Below are 18,044 nucleotides of genomic sequence, written 5' to 3'. Positions count from 1 at the left end.
GGTTGACATGCATTAGGTTAGGTTGAAAGGTAAAAGGTAGACAGTGCTTAAGGTTGACATGGCTATGGTTGGGGGTTTTTTTTTCACATATTGTTCAACTTTTGATTTATTTACCACTCACGTGGACTACGATTAGGAATAGTAACCTTGTCCAAAGCGTGGCGAAATGACACTTTACCCTCTCGTCTCGATCACCCTTCCTTGTGCCGCCAGACACTCGCTGGGTCTTCCAAGTCTTTCAATTCTACCTAAAACTCATCCTTTCAATCTAGCATATAACGTGACCTCATAATAACCTGCTCCACTCACCTTGTGTGTTTCATACTGTACTACAATCTGATTTACAATGTAGACAAGGCAAATATGCTGCAAGTTTTATAAACCGTCAAGGGCACTCCTGGTGCTTGCACTGCCTCCCTTACATCTGAGCTGCGTGCCAGGAGGTTTTGAGGCAGTGCTAATCTTAAGCAACCCTTTACACCACTTTGCAAAGTTTTCGGTGGGCTGCATATACCTGTGACCTTATTCATCTATCCTCAGTATGCAACATGCCATGAGTAAGCCGCACAGAGCGGAGTACTGTAGCAAGTGTTTATTAGATGTGCATCCTCTTGGCACCGCAGACACAGCAAAACCACATTCAATCTGTACCAGAGACACCAGGCTGTAGTTTTCACTGCACAGGGATTAGTTTTAAATATGTAAAGTAGCAGATAAAGGAGAACGGAACTTGGCGTGAGAAATACCGTGGCCACTGCATCGAAGCACTGCATATACAGACTCACACTTAGTTGTACACAGATGTACAAGTGTCAAACATCAAATTAAACAGTACAGTCTAAAGAAGCAGATAAGACACACATGAGAGTGAAAAAGATGCTTGCACAGGAACTAGTGCACTGAGGGGGTCATTCCGAGTTGTTCGCTCGTTGCCGATTTTCGCTATGCTGCGATTTGCTGCTAAATGCGCATGGTACGCAGCGCGCATGCGCTAAGTTATTTAACTAAAAACTTTGCAGTTTTGCTGGTGTTCGTATGACGCTTTTCAGTCGCACTGCTGATCGGTAAATGATTGACAGGAAAGGGGCGTTTCTGGGAGGTAACTGAGCGTTTTCCGGGAGTGTGCTAAAAAACGCTGGCGTGTCAGGGAAAAACGCGGGAGTGTCTGGAGAAACGGGGGAGTGGCTGGCCGAACGCAGGGCGTGTTTGTGACGTCAAACCAGGAACTAAACGGACTGAGCTGATCGCAATCTGTGAGTAGGTCTGGAGCTACTCAGAAACTGCAAAGAATTATTTAGTAGCAGTTCTGCTAATCTTTCGTTCGCTATTCTGCTAAGATACACTCCCAGAGGGCGGCGGCCTAGCGTGTGCAATGCTGCTAAAAGCAGCTAGCGAGCGAACAACTCGGAATGAGGGCCTGAGACGGACTGTTTGGTGCAACTACGGCAGTAGAGTATGGGGACACATCTGTAGGTTGTGAAATAAGAGGCAACGGGCAGTTTGGTGGGGAGAACGTGGACCATATTTGACGACCCTGTATATAGGCCCATACGTTTCCTTCCCCTTTGGTTTCCTTTTATTTAGATTGCAAGATGTTTGAGCATAATTCTCATCCAACTGTGAATATCTCCATCAGGTCTCTCAGTGCTTCAGCTAGAACAAAATCAGTGGTCTGCCCATAACTGGGAAAACCTCTGCCGTTCGTGGCTCGGAAAGGGAAAATTTCTCTTGTACCTTCTGAAAGTAGCACAACCTGCCACTGACCACCAGCAGGCCAACCCACAGGCCAAAAGTCTCTGGCTAAAAGCCAGAAGGATAATCAGGGTTGTACTATATTGGAGTGATGGGAGTATTGATTAAAGAGAAACGTTTCCCAAACCGGAGTTTCCTACAGCCATCAATGGTTGATGCCCCCTCTAAGTACCTGGGCCCGTGGCCGCTGTCGGCGGTTGGTGGCATACTGTATATTTGGTTTGGCAAAAGAGCTAGAGTTAATTTCCAGAAGCCCAATTCTGGGAACGGTTAGGGGTCCCTAGTATAGCTAAACATCTAGAAACATAATTGCATCACTTTTTATCACTGGGTTGATATAGAAGCCTCATCTAGGATGGACTGAGCACCTTAAATTATCACCTTTTCTCCACATCAGAGATAGTGTAGGCAAATGTAGCCCTCACTTTCCCTGAATGTATCAGATTTCTACGTAAGTGCCTCCACTCAAACCTTTGTACCACAATGCATGAAAATGGTATAGGGGGAGGTTTGAGAAAACCCTGTAACCAATAATAAGAATTTACTTACCGATAATTCTATTTCTCATAGTCCGTAGTGGATGCTGGGGACTCCGTAAGGACCATGGGGAATAGCGGCTCCGCAGGAGACTGGGCACAAAGTAAAAAGCTTTAGGACTACCTGGTGTGCACTGGCTCCTCCCCCTATGACCCTCCTCCAAGCCTCAGTTAGGATACTGTGCCCGGACGAGCGTACACAATAAGGAAGGATTTTGAATCCCGGGTAAGACTCATACCAGCCACACCAATCACACCGTACAACTTGTGATCTGAACCCAGTTAACAGCATGATAACAAAGGAGCCTCTGAAAAGATGGCTCACAACAATAATAACCCGATTTTTGTAACAATAACTATGTACAAGTATTGCAGACAATCCGCACTTGGGATGGGCGCCCAGCATCCACTACGGACTATGAGAAATAGAATTATCGGTAAGTAAATTCTTATTTTCTCTAACGTCCTAAGTGGATGCTGGGGACTCCGTAAGGACCATGGGGATTATACCAAAGCTCCCAAACGGGCGGGAGAGTGCGGATGACTCTGCAGCACCGAATGAGAGAACTCCAGGTCCTCCTCAGCCAGGGTATCAAATTTGTAGAATTTAGCAAACGTGTTTGCCCCTGACCAAGTAGCTGCTCGGCAAAGTTGTAAAGCCGAGACCCCTCGGGCAGCCGCCCAAGATGAGCCCACTTTCCGTGTGGAATGGGCTTTTACAGATTTTGGCTGTGGCAGGCCTGCCACAGAATGTGCAAGCTGAATTGTACTACAAATCCAACGAGCAATCGTCTGCTTAGAAGCAGGAGCACCCAGCTTGTTGGGTGCATACAGGATAAACAGCGAGTCAGATTTTCTGACTCCAGCCGTCCTGGAAACATATATTTTCAGGGCCCGGACTACGTCTAGCAACTTGGAATCCTCCAAGTCCCTAGTAGCCGCAGGCACCACAATATGCTGGTTTAAGTGAAATGCTGAAACCACCTTAGGAAGAAATTGAGGCCGAGTCCTCAATTCTGCCCTATCCGTATGAAAAATTAGGTAAGGGCTTTTATAGGATAAAGCCGCCAATTCTGATACACGCCTGGCTGAAGCCAGGGCTAACATCATTACCACTTTCCATGTGAGATATTTTAAGTCCACAGTGGTGAGTGGTTCAAACCAATGTGATTTTAGGAATCCCAAAACTACATTGAGATCCCAAGGTGCCACTGGAGGCACAAAAGGAGGCTGTATATGCAGTACCCCCTTGACAAACGTCTGAACTTCAGGAACTGAAGCTAGTTCTTTTTGGAAGAATATTGACAGGGCCGAAATTTGAACCTCAATGGACCCTAATTTTAGGCCCATAGACAGTCCTGTTTGCAGGAAATGCAGGAAACGACCCAGTTGAAATTCCTCTGTAGGGGCCTTCCTGGCCTCACACCACGCAACATATTTACGCCAAATACGGTGATAATGTTGCACAGTTACATCCTTCCTGGCTTTGATCAGGGTAGGGATGACTTCATCCGGAATGCCTTTTTCCTTCAGGATCCGGCGTTCAACCGCCATGCCGTCAAACGCAGCCGCGGTAAGTCTTGAAACAGACATGGTCCCTGCTGGAGCAGGTCCTTTCTTAGAGGTAGAGGCCACGGGTCTTCCGTGAGCATCTCTTGAAGTTCCGGGTACCAAGTCCTTCTTGGCCAATCCGGAGCCACGAGTATAGTCTTTACTCCTCTCCTTCTTATGATTCTCAATACTTTGGGTATGAGAGGCAGAGGAGGGAACACATACACTGATCGGTACACCCACGGTGTTACCAGAGCGTCCACAGCTATTGCCTGAGGGTCCCTTGACCTGGCGCAATATCTGTCCAGTTTTTTGTTGAGGCGGGACACCATCATGTCCACCTTTGGTTTTTCCCAACGGTTCACAATCATGTGGAAGACTTCTGGGTGAAGTCCCCACTCCCCCGGGTGGAGATCGTGTCTGCTGAGGAAGTCTGCTTCCCAGTTATCCACTCCCGGAATGAACACTGCTGACAGTGCTATCACATGATTTTCCGCCCAGCGAAGAATCCTTGCAACTTCCGTCATTGCCCTCCTGCTTCTTGTGCCGCCCTGTCTGTTTACGTGGGCGACTGCCGTGATGTTGTCCGACTGGATCAACACCGACTGACCCTGAAGCAGAGGCCTTGCCTGACTTAGGGCATTGTAAATGGCCCTTAGTTCCAGGATATTTATGTGAAGTGACGTTTCCATGCTTGACCACAAGCCCTGGAAATTTCTTCCCTGTGTGACTGCTCCCCAGCCTCTCAGGCTGGCATCCGTGGTCACCAGGACCCAATCCTGAATGCCGAATCTGCGGCCCTCTAGGAGATGAGCACTCTGTAACCACCACAGGAGAGACACCCTTGTCCTTGGAGACAGGGTTATCCGCTGATGCATTTGAAGATGCGATCCGGACCATTTGTCCAGCAGATCCCACTGAAAAGTTCTTGCGTGGAATCTGCCGAATGGAATCGCTTCGTAAGAAGCCACCATCTTTCCCAGGAACTTTGTGCATTGATGCACTGACACCTGGCCTGGTCTTAGGAGGTTCCTGACTAGGTCGGATAACTCCCTGGCTTTCTCCTCCGGGAGAAACACCTTTTTCTGGACTGTGCCCAGAATCATCCCTAGGAACAGCAGACGTGTCGTCGGAATCAGCTGCGATTTTGGAATATTTAGAATCCAACCGTGCTGTCGTAGTACTATTTGAGATAGTGCTACTCCGACCTCTAACTGTTCTCTGGACCTTGCCCTTATCAGGAGATCGTCCAAGTAAGGGATAATTAAGACGCCTTTTCTTCGAAGAAGAATCATCATTTCGGCCATTACCTTGGTAAAGACCCGGGGTGCCGTGGACAATCCAAACGGCAGCGTCTGAAACTGATAATGACAGTTCTGTACCACAAACCTGAGGTACCCTTGGTGAGAAGGGCAAATTGGGACATGGAGGTAAGCATCCTTGATGTCCAGAGACACCATATAGTCCCCTTCTTCCAGGTTCGCTATCACTGCTCTGAGTGACTCCATCTTGAACTTGAACCTTCTTATGTAAGTGTTCAAGGATTTCAGATTTAAAATGGGTCTCACCGAGCCGTCCGGCTTCGGTACCACAAACAGCGTGGAATAATACCCCTTTCCCTGTTGTAGGAGGGGTACCTTGATTATCACCTGCTGGGAATACAGCTTGTGAATGGCTTCCAATATCGCCTCCCTGTCGGGGGGAGACGTTGGTAAAGCAGACTTCAGGAACCGGCGAGGGGGAGACGTCTCGAATTCCAATTTGTACCCCTGAGATACTACCTGCAGGATCCAGGGGTCCACTTGCGAGTGAGCCCACTGCGCGCTGAAAATCTTGAGACGGGCCCCCACCGTGCCTGAGTCCGCTTGTAAGGCCCCAGCGTCATGCTGAGGACTTGGCAGAAGCGGGGGAGGGCTTCTGTTCGTGGGAAGAGGCTGTCTGCTGCAGTCTTTTCCCCCTTCCTCTGCCCCGGGGCAGATATGAGTGGCCTTTTGCCCGCTTGCCCTTATGGGGACGAAAGGACTGAGCCTGAAAAGACGGTATCTTTTTCTGCTGCGAGGTGACTTGGGGTAGAAAGGTGGATTTCCCGGCCGTTGCCGTGGTCACCAAGTCCGATAGACCGACCCCAAATAACTCCTCCCCTTTATACGGCAATACTTCCATATGCCGTTTGGAATCCGCATCCCCTGACCACTGTCGCGTCCATAATCCTCTTCTGGCAGAAATGGACATCGCACTTACTCTTGATGCCAGAGTGCAAATATCCCTCTGTGCATCTCGCATATATAGAAACGCATCTTTTAAACGCTCTATAGTCAATAATATATTGTCCCTGTCCAGGGTATCAATATTTTCAGTCAGGGAATCCGACCAAGCCACCCCAGCACTGCACATCCAGGCTGAGGCGATTGCTGGTCGCAGTATAATACCAGTATGTGTGTATATACTTTTTAGGACATTTTCCAGCTTCCTATCAGCTGGTTCCTTGAGGGCGGCCGTATCAGGAGACGGTAACGCCACTTGTTTTGATAAGCGTGTGAGCGCCTTATCCACCCTAGGGGGTGTTTCCCAGCGCGCCCTAACCTCTGGCGGGAAAGGGTATAATGCCAATAATTTTTTAGAAATTAGCAGTTTTTTATCGGGGGAAACCCACGCTTCATCACACACCTCATTTAATTCATCTGATTCAGGAAAAACTCCGGGTAGTTTTTTCACACCCCACATAATACCCTTTTTTGTGGTACTTGTAGTATCAGAAATGTTCAAAACCTCCTTCATTGCCGTGATCATGTAACGTGTAGCCCTACTAGAAAATACGTTTGTTTCTTCACCGTCGACACAGTGTCCGTGTCTGTGTCTGTATCGACCTGATGTAACGGGCGCTTTAGAGCCCCTGACGGTGTTTGAGACGCCTGTATTAACTGATTATCCGGCTGTCTCATGTCGTCAACAGACTTTTGTAAAGTGCTGACACTATCACGTAATTCTTTCCATAAGATCATCCAGTCAGGTGTCGACTCCCTAGAGGGTGACATCACTAACACAGGCAATTGCTCCGCCTCCACACCATTTTCCTCCTCATACATGTCGACACAACGTACCGACACACCGCACACACACAGGGAATGCTCTGATAGAGGACAGGACCCCACTAGCCCTTTGGGGAGACAGAGGGAGAGTTTGCCAGCACACACCAGAGCGCTATATATATACAGGGATAACCTTATATAAGTGTTTTTCCCTAATATAGCTGCTGTATATCTTTATATGCCAATTTTATGCCCCCCCTCTCTTGTTTTACCCTGTTTCTGTAGTGCAGGACTGCAGCGGAGAGTCAGGGAGCCTTCCTCCAACGGAGCTGTGAGGAAAAAATGGCGCCAGTGTGCTGAGGAGATAGGCTCCGCCCCCTTTTCGGCGGCCCTTCTCCCGCTTTTTTATTGTAATTTAGGCAGGGGTTAAATACATCCATATAGCCCAGGAGCTATATGTGATGTATTTTTAGCCAAAAAAATAAGATTTTACTTACCGATAAATCTATTTCTCGTAGTCCGTAGTGGATGCTGGGGACTCCGTCAGGACCATGGGGATATAGCGGCTCCGCAGGAGACAGGGCACAATAATAAAAGCTTTAGGATCAGGTGGTGTGCACTGGCTCCTCCCCCTATGACCCTCCTCCAAGCCTCAGTTAGGATACTGTGCCCGGACGAGCGTGCATAATAAGGAAGGATATTGAATCCCGGGTAAGACTCATACCAGCCACACCAATCACACCGTACAACCTGTGATCTGAACCCAGTTAACAGTATGATAACAACGAAGGAGCCTCTGAAAAGATGGCTCACAACAAGAATAACCCGATTTTTGTAACAATAACTATGTACAAGTATTGCAGACAATCCGCACTTGGGATGGGCGCCCAGCATCCACTACGGACTACGAGAAATAGATTTATCGGTAAGTAAAATCTTATTTTCTCTGACGTCCTAGTGGATGCTGGGGACTCCGTCAGGACCATGGGGATTATACCAAAGCTCCCAAACGGGCGGGAGAGTGCGGATGACCCTGCAGCACCGAATGAGAGAACTCCATGTCCTCCTCAGCCAGGGTATCAAATTTGTAGAATTTAGCAAACGTGTTTTCCCCTGACCAAGTAACTGCTCGGCAAAGTTGTAAAGCCGAGACCCCTCGGGCAGTCGCCCAAGATGAGCCCCCTTCCTTTTGGAATGGGCTTTTACCGATTTTGGCTGTGGCAGGCCTGCCACAGAATGTGTAAACTGAATTGTATTACAAATCCAGCGAGCAATCGTCTGCTTAGAAGCAGGAGCACCCATCTTGTTGGGTGCATACAGGCTAAACAGCGAGTCAGATTTTCTGACTCCAGCCTTCCTGGAAACATTTTTCAGGGCCCTGACAACGTCAAGTAACTTGGAGTCCTCCAAGTCCCTAGTACCCGCAGGTACCACAATAGGTTGGTTCATGTGAAAAACAGAAAACACCTTAAGGAGAAATTGAGGACGAGTCCTCAATTCTGCCCTGTCAGAATGAAAAATTAATTAAGGGCTTTATATATGATAAAGCCGCCAATTCTGACACACGCCTGGCTGAAGCCAGGGCTAATAGCATCGTCACCTTCCATGTGAGATATTTTAAGTCCACAGTGGTGAGTGGTTCAAACCAATGTGACTTTAGGAAACTCAAAACAACATTGAGATCCCAAGGTGCCACTGGGGCACAAAAGGAGGCTGTATATGCAGTACCCCTTTTACAAACATCTGAACGTCAGGCACTAAAGCCAGTTCTTTCTGGAAGAAATTCGACAGGGCCGAAATTTGAACCTTAATGGACCCTAATTTTAGGCCCATAGACAGTCCTGTTTTCAGGAAATGTAGGAAACGACCCAGTTGGAATTCCTCTGTAGGGGCCTTCTTGGCCTCACACCACGCAACATATCTTCGCCAAATGCGGTGAAAATGTTTTGCGGTTACATCCTTCCTGTCTTCGACCAGGGTAGGGATGACTTCATCTGGAATGCCCTTTCAGGATCCGGCGTTCAACCGCCATGCCGTCAAACGCGGCCGCGGTAAGTCTTGGAACAGACAAGGCCCCTGCTGGAGCAGGTCCTTTCTTAAAGGTAGAGGCCACGGGTCTTCCGTGAACATCTCTTGAAGTTTCGGGTACCAAGTCCTTCTTGGCCAATCCGGAACCACGAGTATCATTCTTACTCATCTCCCTCTTATGATTCTCAGTACTTTTTGTATGAGAGGCATAGGAGGGAACACATACTCTGACTGGTACATCCACAGTGTTACCAGAGCGTCCACCGCTATTGCCTGAGGGTCCCTAGACCTGGCGCAATATCTAGTTTTTTGTTCAGGCGGGACGCCATCATGTCCACCTTTGGTTTTTCCCAACGGTTTACAATCATGTGGAAGACTTCCCGATGAAGTCCCCACTCTCCCGGGTGGAGGTCATGCCTGCTGAGGAAGTCTGCTTCCCAGTTTTCCACTCCCGGAATGAACACTGCTGAGAGTGTTATCACATGATTTTTCGCCCAGCGAAGAATCCTTGCAGTTTCTGCCATTTCCCTCCTGCTTCTTGTGCCGCCCTGTCTGTTTACGTGGGCGACTGCCGTGATGTTGTCCCACTGGATCAATACCGGCTGACCTTGAAGCAGAGGTCTTGCTAAGCTTAGAGCATTGTAAATTTCCCTTAGCTCCAGTATATTTATGTGGAGAGAAGTCTCCAGACTCGATCACACTCTCTGGAAATTTTTTCCTTGTGTGACTGCTCCCCAGCCACTCAGGCTGGCATCCGTGGTCACCAGGACCCAGTCCTGAATGCCGAATCTGCGGCCCTTTCATAGATGAGCACTCTGCAGCCACCGCAGAAGAAACACCCTTGTCCTTGGAGACAGGGTTATCCGCTGATGCATCTGAAGATGCGATCCAGACCATTTTTCCAGCAGATCCCACGTAAAGGTTCTTGCGTGAAATCTACCGAATGGGATCGCTTTGTAAGAAACCACCATTTTTCACAGGATCCTTGTGCAATGATGCACTGATACTTTTCCTGGTTTTAGGAGGTTCCTGACTAGCTCGGATAACTCCCTGGCTTTCTTCTCCGGGAGAAAACATCCTTTTCTGGACTGTGTCCAGAATCATCCCTAGGAACAGTAGACGCGTCGTCGGAAAAAAATGCGATTTTGGAATATTTAGAATCCACTCGTGCTGTCGTAGAACTACTTAAGATAGTGCTACTCCGACCTCCAACTGTTCTCTGGACCTTGCCCTTATCAGGAAAGCGTCCATATTTCTTTTAAGAAGAATCATCATTTCGGCCATTACCTTGGTAAAGACCCGGGGTGCCGTGGACAATCCAAACGGCAGCGTCTGAACTGATAGTGACAGTTCTGTACCACGAACCTGAGGTACCCTTGGTGAGAAGGGCAAATTTGGACATGTAGGTAAGCGTCCCTGATATCCAGTGACACCATATCGTCCCCTTCTTCCTGGTTCGCTATCACTGCTCTGAGTGACTCCATCTTGATTTGAACGCTTGTATGTAAGTGTTCAAATATTTCAGATCTCACCTAGCCGTCTGGCTTCAGTACCACAATATAGTGTGGAATAATACCCCTTCCCTTGTTGTAGAAGGGGTACTTTGATTATCACCTGCTGGGAATACAGCCTGTGAATTGTTCCCAATACTGCCTCCCTGTCGGAGGGAGACGTTGGTAAAGCAGACTTCAGGAACTTGTGAGGGGGAGACGTCTCGAATTTCCAATGTACACCTGGGATACTACGTGTAGGATCCAGGAGTCCACTTGTGAGTGAGCCCACTGCGTGCTGAAACTCTTGAGATGACCCCCTACCGCACCTGAGTCCGCTTGTACGGCCCCAGCGTCATGCTGCGGACTTGGCAGAAGCTGTGGAGGGCTTCTGTTCCTGGGAATGGGCTGCCTGCTGCAGTCTTCTTCCCTTTCCTCTACCCCTGGGCAGATATGACTGGCCCTTTTGCCCGCCTGCCCTTTTGGGGACGAAAGGACTGAGACTGAAAAGACTGTGTCCTTTTCTGCTGAGATGTGACTTGGGGTAACAAAAGGTGGATTTTTCAGCTCTTGCCATGGCCACCAGGTCCGATGGACCGCCCCTTTATACGGCAATACTTCCATGTGCCGTCTGGAATCTGCATCACCTAACCACTGTCGTCTGGCAGATATGGACATCACATTTACTCTTGATGCCAGAATGCAAATATCCCTCTGCGCATCTCGCATATATAGAAATGCATCCTTAAAATGCTCTATAGTCAATAAAATCTTGTCCCTGTCAAGGGTATCAATATTTTCAGTCAGGAAATCCGACCAAGCCCCCTCAGCGCTGCACATCCAGGCTGAGGCGATTGCTGGTCGTAGTATAACACCAGTATATGTGTATATACTTTTAGGATATTTTTCAGCTTCCTATCAGCTGGCTCCTTGAGGGCTGCCGTATCTGGAGACGGTAACGCCACTTGTTTTTATAAGCGTGTGAGCGCCTTATTCACCCTAAGGTGTGTTTCCCAACTCGCCCTAACTTCTGGCGGGAAAGGGTATACCGCCAATAATTTTCTATCGGAGGAAACCCACGTATCATCACACACTTCATTTAATTTATCTGATTCAGGAAAAACTACAAGTAGTTTATTCACACCCTACATAATACCCTTATTTGTGGTACTTGTAGTATCAGAAATATGTAACACCTCCTTCATTGCCCTTAACATGAAACGTGTGGCCCTAAAGGAAAATACGTTTGTTTCTTCACCGTCGACACTGGAGTCAGTGTCCGTGTCTGTGTCTGTGTCGACCGACTGAGGTAAATGGGCGTTTTTACAAGCCCCTGACGGTGTCTGAGACGCCTGGACAGGTACTAATTTGTTTGCCGGCCGTCTCATGTCGTCAACCGACCTTACAGCGTGTTGACATTATCACGTAATTCCTAAATAAGCCATCCATTCCAGTGTCGACTCCCTAGAGAGTGACATCACCAATACAGGCAATTTGCTCCGCCTCCTCACCAACATCGTCCTCCTACATGTCGACACACACGTACCGACACACAGCACACACACAGGGAATGCTCTGACAGAGGACAGGACCCCACTAGCCCTTTGGGGAGACAGAGGGAGAGTTTGCCAGCACACACCAAAAACGCTATAATTATACAGGGACAACCCCTTATACAAGTGTTTTCCCTTATAGCATTTTTATATATGTAATCATATCGCCAAATAAGTGCCCCCCCTCTCTGTTTTAACCCTGTTTCTGTAGTGCAGTGCAGGGGAGAGCCTGGGAGCCTTCCTCACAGCAGAGCTGAGCAGGAAAATGGCGCCGTGTGCTGAGGAGAATAGGCCCCGCCCCCTTTTCGGCGGGCTCTTCTCCCGGAGTTTGTGAGATCTGGCAGGGGTTAAATACATCCATATAGCCTCAAGGGCTATATGGGATGTATTTTAGCCATAAAAAGGTATTATACATTGCTGCCCAGGGCGCCCCCCCCTAGCGCCCTGCACCCTCAGTGACAGTTGGTGACTGTTGGTGAAGTGTGCTGACAACAATGGCGCACAGCTGCAGTGCTGTGCGCTACCTTATGAAGACTGAAAGTCTTCTGCCGCCTGTTTCTGGACCTCTTCAACTTCGGCATCTGCAAGGGGGGTCGGCGGCACGGCTCCGGGACGAACCCCAGGGTGAGACCTGTGTTCCGACTCCCTCTGGAGCTAATGGTGTCCAGTAGCCTAAGAAGCAAATCCATCCTGCACGCAGGTGAGTTTTCTTCTCTCCCCTAAGTCCCTCGTAGCAGTGAGCCTGTTGCCAGCAGGACTCACTGAAAATAAAAAACCTAACTTAAACTTTTATTCTAAGCAGCTCAGGAGAGCCACCTAGATTGCACCCTTCTCGTCGGGCACAAAAATCTAACTAAGGCTTGGAGGAGGGTCATAGGGGGAGGAGCCAGTGCACACCACCTGATCCTAAAGCTTTTATTATTGTGCCCTGTCTCCTGCGGAGCCGCTATATCCCCATGGTCCTGACGGAGTCCCCAGCATCCACTAGGACGTCAGAGAAAAGGTATTTCTATTGCGTCTCAGGGCGCCCCCCCCCCCAGCGCCCTGCACCCTCAGTGACCGGAGTGTGAAGTGTGCTGAGAGCAATGGCGCACAGCTGCGGTGCTGTGCGCTACCTTAATGAAGACAGGACGTCTTCTGCCGCCGATTTTCCGGACTCTTCAGTCTTCTGGCTCTGTAAGGGGGACGGCGGCGCGGCTCCGGGACCCATCCATGGCTGGGCCTGTGATCGTCCCTCTGGAGCTAATGTCCAGTAGCCTAAGAAGCCCAATCCACTCTGCACGCAGGTGAGTTCGCTTCTTCTCCCCTTAGTCCCTCGATGCAGTGAGCCTGTTGCCAGCAGGTCTCACTGAAATTAAAAAACCTACTTTAAACTTTTTCTCTAAGCAGCTCAGGAGAGCCACCTAGTGTGCACCCTTCTCGTTCGGGCACAAAATCTTAACTGAGGCTTGGAGGAGGGTCATAGGGGGAGGAGCCAGTGCACACCAGGTAGTCCTAAAGCTTTTTACTTTGTGCCCAGTCTCCTGCGGAGCCGCTATTCCCCATGGTCCTTACGGAGTCCCCAGCATCCACTTAGGACGTTAGAGAAATTACAATATTACTTTCACGCGGTAGATACCTGGGTTACCTTCCTGATAGTGGTTGTCGTTACCCGGCGTTTTCCCTTTCTTCCTCTGCGGTGGCTATGTGTGCTACCAGTAACATACTACACTTCAGAGTATTTTATAACTTTACTTTTCTTCTATCATTAACAGGACAACCCATTACAATAACACTTCTTGTGAACACATGAAAGACATATATCATATACAGTTACAGTCTTATCAGCTATACAACCCCTTTCCTCAACCAACCTACCCCTATGGTTTATGTTATATATTTGCAAATATATGTATATATATAGTTCAGTGCATTGAAACAGTTCCCTCAGGAAACTCCGCTAACTACCGTCTATGAAGCTCCTTATGGATCCTGGGGGGTGGGGGTGGCTTTTGACGATTTAGTTTGTCTGGAGTTTCTCCGCCTCTGACAGCTGCTCTGTGGCCGATATCAGGCGAATATTGTAGCTCTACACTCCGATAAGAGGCTAGTTTGTATCCAATCTGGATATGTGTTTCTGGACGTCCTAGTGAGAAATATCGCAATGGGTCGACTATAGAGGTGGGCCTTTGTGGCACAGTCAGCCTCATATAAGTCATTAACATAGCAATAGACCCATGGGTTTTGTCACAAACTATTCAGAATAATGGTAGGTCATTACTGCCAAGGGAGTGGGTTCCTAGGGCTCTTGCTGTAGCCTTAGAGTGTGAGGTGTATTATTTGTTTGTATAATTTCCTTGCTTAGGTGACTATATTAGCCCTCATTATCAGTTCCTTCGGCTTAAATATAACTGGATATAGAGTAATTCCCTGTACTTTATTGCAGGTGGAATGTCCTCCAGTTCTCTCTCTCTAATTTAGATGCGCAGGGCAACCTATGCAGGTAAGTATCTCCAAATTCTCTGTTATACCATCACTAGCTAGGCAGCATATACTTAGTGGCTGAAGACTGTATGTATTAGACCTATAGGAGGCTAATCCTATGCAGCGGCTACTGGCTAAAAATGGGTAGGGTAAAGCCTCTACTTATTAGGACCCCAGTGATGGGTATTGTCACTCATGGTTGTTGCTGGATCAATGTACCAGCCAGCTAGGACTGCGCTGCTGGAGGGTGGCTCCTTATGCCTGTATCTTCTCCTGTGGGACGGCTCCCGTTGCTGTTGCTCTAACCGTGACCGGGCGTGGGCTGGCAGGGCGGTGTTTCAGGGTGTGTATCCTCCCGCTAGGCGGATCTTGGGCGGATATGGCTGCCTCAATGCGGAGATAGCAGGCGGGGCCTCCGACCGGGAGCTCCTCCCGTTGGGCGGCTCTGGCGGCGGCTACCTCAGCCCAGTCTATGACACTCCCAGCCACTACCGGTGCACTCAGCTCCTACTCGCCCGGCTCTGTGGCCTTCCGATACCGTCGCTGTCAGTAGTCTCGAGTCAGTGTCTCGACACATGAGTCATGGCTCATTTGGATTGGAATGTATTGCAGAGACAGTGCACATGATTCAGTGAGTTGCCAGAGACTCAGTGCTGGTGACTCATGGAGGGAGTGACTCAGTCCTCTGGGAGTTGGCTCAGCTAGTTATTCAGCTGCTGCACTGATTGTGCAGTGCACCTGGGGGAGGCAGCTGCTTATGCACCGATTGTTAATAATATATTATTAACATAGATTCAGTGTTATGTTGATATATTATTAATAACCAATTATTGCATACTAGTTACTGAATATGACTTTACTTTTGGCTGAGGAGAGAAAGCTTAACAGCCATGAAACACATATCATTCAGTCACAATCATATTGAGCAGGAACAGTGAGCACTGAGCTGAGAACACTGTACTACAGGGCCTCCACCTCCTGCTGCATGAATCAGATCCATCCACTGAGTCACTGAGTCTACACAGTGTACAACTGTCTCCACTCACAGGCAACTGATATTAATGGCAATCCCAACTATTTATGTACAATATCTTGCAATAAGTGTATTTTAAACAGAAAAAGCAAGTTGCTCAGATCAGTGACAAAAAAAATAAAGGATGAAAACAATACCAAGCGTCCATACCAAGCGTCTCCTGCATTAAGTATGATCAGGACGTGGCTCAGGAAGTTAGGGACAGCCCTCTACCATGGAATACCAGGAAGGATGTGACATGTTCTTCGTTACAACGCTCACACAGATTTAAGTCTTGGACCCACAATCCTCCTGTTCAGCCACATGAAAAATGTAACTCTACTCTTAGGGGTATATACAATTAGGGTCGAAAACTGCCGTCTGTCGAAAAGACAGCAGTTTTCGACTTTTTAAGGTCGAATAGCTATTCGACCTATTCAGTCCCTGCAGTTTTTATTTGACAAGTCGTGGAATTCGACTTGTCGAATAGTACGTGAATCGGCGGTATAGCTGCCGATTTACGTACTTTTGAGTGAAACGGGGCCAAATTCGACAGGATTTGGCCCTGTTTCCGACCATCTCAGTCCGACATAAAAAAAATGTCGGACTGAGATGTGGGACCCAGAGGAGGAGAGGGGAGGGGGGGGGGGGATACAAGGGAGAGCAGCGCTACAGTGCTGCAGCAGGATGTCTCACAGCCGCGCCGCTCACGGCAGCGTCCACCCGGCTCCAGCAAGTGAGGTCACGCTTGCTGGAGCCGGGTGGACACTGCCGTGAGGTCTGGTGGCTGTGATACATCCTTCTGCAGCGCTGCTGTAGCGCTGTTCTCCTCCGTCTTCCCGCGGCTGTCCCCGCTGGTCTCCCCCCTCTCAATTCGACTTTTTAAAAGTCGAACTGAGATGAGATTGAATAGGGGTTGTCGGACCCATTCCGACAAATGCATGTCGGAATGGATCCGACCCTAATTGAATATACCCCTTATAAAGAAAGGGCTTCTTGGCATGCCGCGTTTTCCTCCCAGCTATTATTTCATTATTAACCGTTTCTTATATAGCGCAGCAAATTCTGTTGCGCTTTACAATTGGAATCCAGATTTCGGTGGGATAGTCCCAGTTTGAGGGCTCTATCTGGCTGTAATATTTGGGATGAGTATGGTTCATTAGATCTACAGTAAAAAGACAGTCAATAGGTCGACGTGGTCAAAGGTTGAAATGGAAAAGATAGACAGTAGAATAGGTCGACAAATACAAGAGGTTGACTCTTTTTTGTGTGTGTCATTTTGTATATTTCACAATGCTTCGGTCAAGGTTCCTCACTCCACTACCATTGCGCTAGGCACAGGTTACTATTCCCAATCTTATGATGTGTACACACGGTGAGATCCTTGCTATGTCCTATTTTCACTTGCGATTTCCCCTGAACTCCCCGGAGCCCAGCACCACCGATTTTGACTAACTTTTCTTGAGATATGGACTATGTGTGCTTACGATTTTGGCTTATGTGAGATTTTGGCTTATGTGAGATGTCATTGACATGTAAGATGATCTAGATAGTACACCGATCTAGCAAGGATTGACTTGCCTGCACACTTTTCTTGCGATACCGACCTGGCGGGACCGCGCATCGGGATCGAATCGGGATGGCAAGTGGCATAACACCTTGCGATTTGCACTAACTGTTCTTGCGAAAGAAAAAAATCTCACCGTGTGTACACACCATTAGTCCACGTGGTTGGTAAATGATGAAAAAGTAGATTTAAAGAAGAAAAAACTTGTCAACCTTAAGCAGTCTACGTTATCCAGAAACGCCCCCCTCTGAAGAGGCCACACCCACTGTCCCCGTCCCCACACTCACAGTGTAGATAGGCTTAGCCCTAGGATGTTAGGGAGCGTAAACAGAGGTTCCTTCAGAACCTCCAGCATGCATTACCAGGGACTTGCATACTGGAGGTGTAACAGTAAAATGAACAATTCTTGGTTATATTGGGGCAATTGCCATTTTTATTGCATTGACTATTACAGAAAGTCCTAGCAGAGGTTCTTCTCATGAGATATTGCAAGTGGGTACATCAATTGTAAGTAACCATGAGCAAACCAAGGTATGCTCAGGAAGGCTATTTCGGAGCAGAGCGGATATTATGTATAGATCAAGCATTGTATCTTGCCACCTGACACATGAATACTCATCTTGACAGAGCTGGCCTTAACCAATATGTTGCCCTAGGCAAGATTTTGGCTGGTGCCCCCTAGCACAGCCGCTAGTTCTGTAGGAGATGCCTGGCATGAGTCAGCTGGCAGCACTGCTAAAGTCGGGCGCCTTTTGTTTATGAAAATGCATTTTATTTGCATTACTTTGTGGCAAAGATGCACAAGCAGCTTCTGCTGATTAAAATGATATGCAGCATGCCTATATTCTGTGTGCGACATTGGCTGTATCTGCATACAAAATGCTACATTACAGTGATTTCCAGGAATACACTGTAATGTAGCATTTCATATGCAGATACAGCCGCAGTCACATACAGAATATAAGCATGCTGCATATCATTTTAATCAGCAGAAGCTGCTGGTGCCCCTAAGCATACCAAATGCCCTAGGCATTTGCCTAGCTTGCCTATGCCTAAGGCCGGC

The 18,044-nt window shown here is 48.2% G+C and overlaps 1 protein-coding gene across 2 annotated transcripts in view; it reads right to left on the bottom strand.

Annotated features, from left to right (window-relative positions):
* The window catches only part of MBOAT2 (membrane bound O-acyltransferase domain containing 2), a 492,510-nt gene that overhangs the window by 40,751 nt on the left and 433,715 nt on the right, over nt 1-18,044 (bottom strand). The gene's annotated exons all lie outside the window — the stretch shown is intronic.

Source organism: Pseudophryne corroboree, chromosome 4, assembly GCF_028390025.1.
Source record: "Pseudophryne corroboree isolate aPseCor3 chromosome 4, aPseCor3.hap2, whole genome shotgun sequence".
NCBI classification, from domain to species: domain Eukaryota; kingdom Metazoa; phylum Chordata; class Amphibia; order Anura; family Myobatrachidae; genus Pseudophryne; species Pseudophryne corroboree.
The sequence above is the reverse complement of the archived record's forward strand: the minus strand, read 5'-3'. Positions and strand labels throughout refer to the sequence as shown.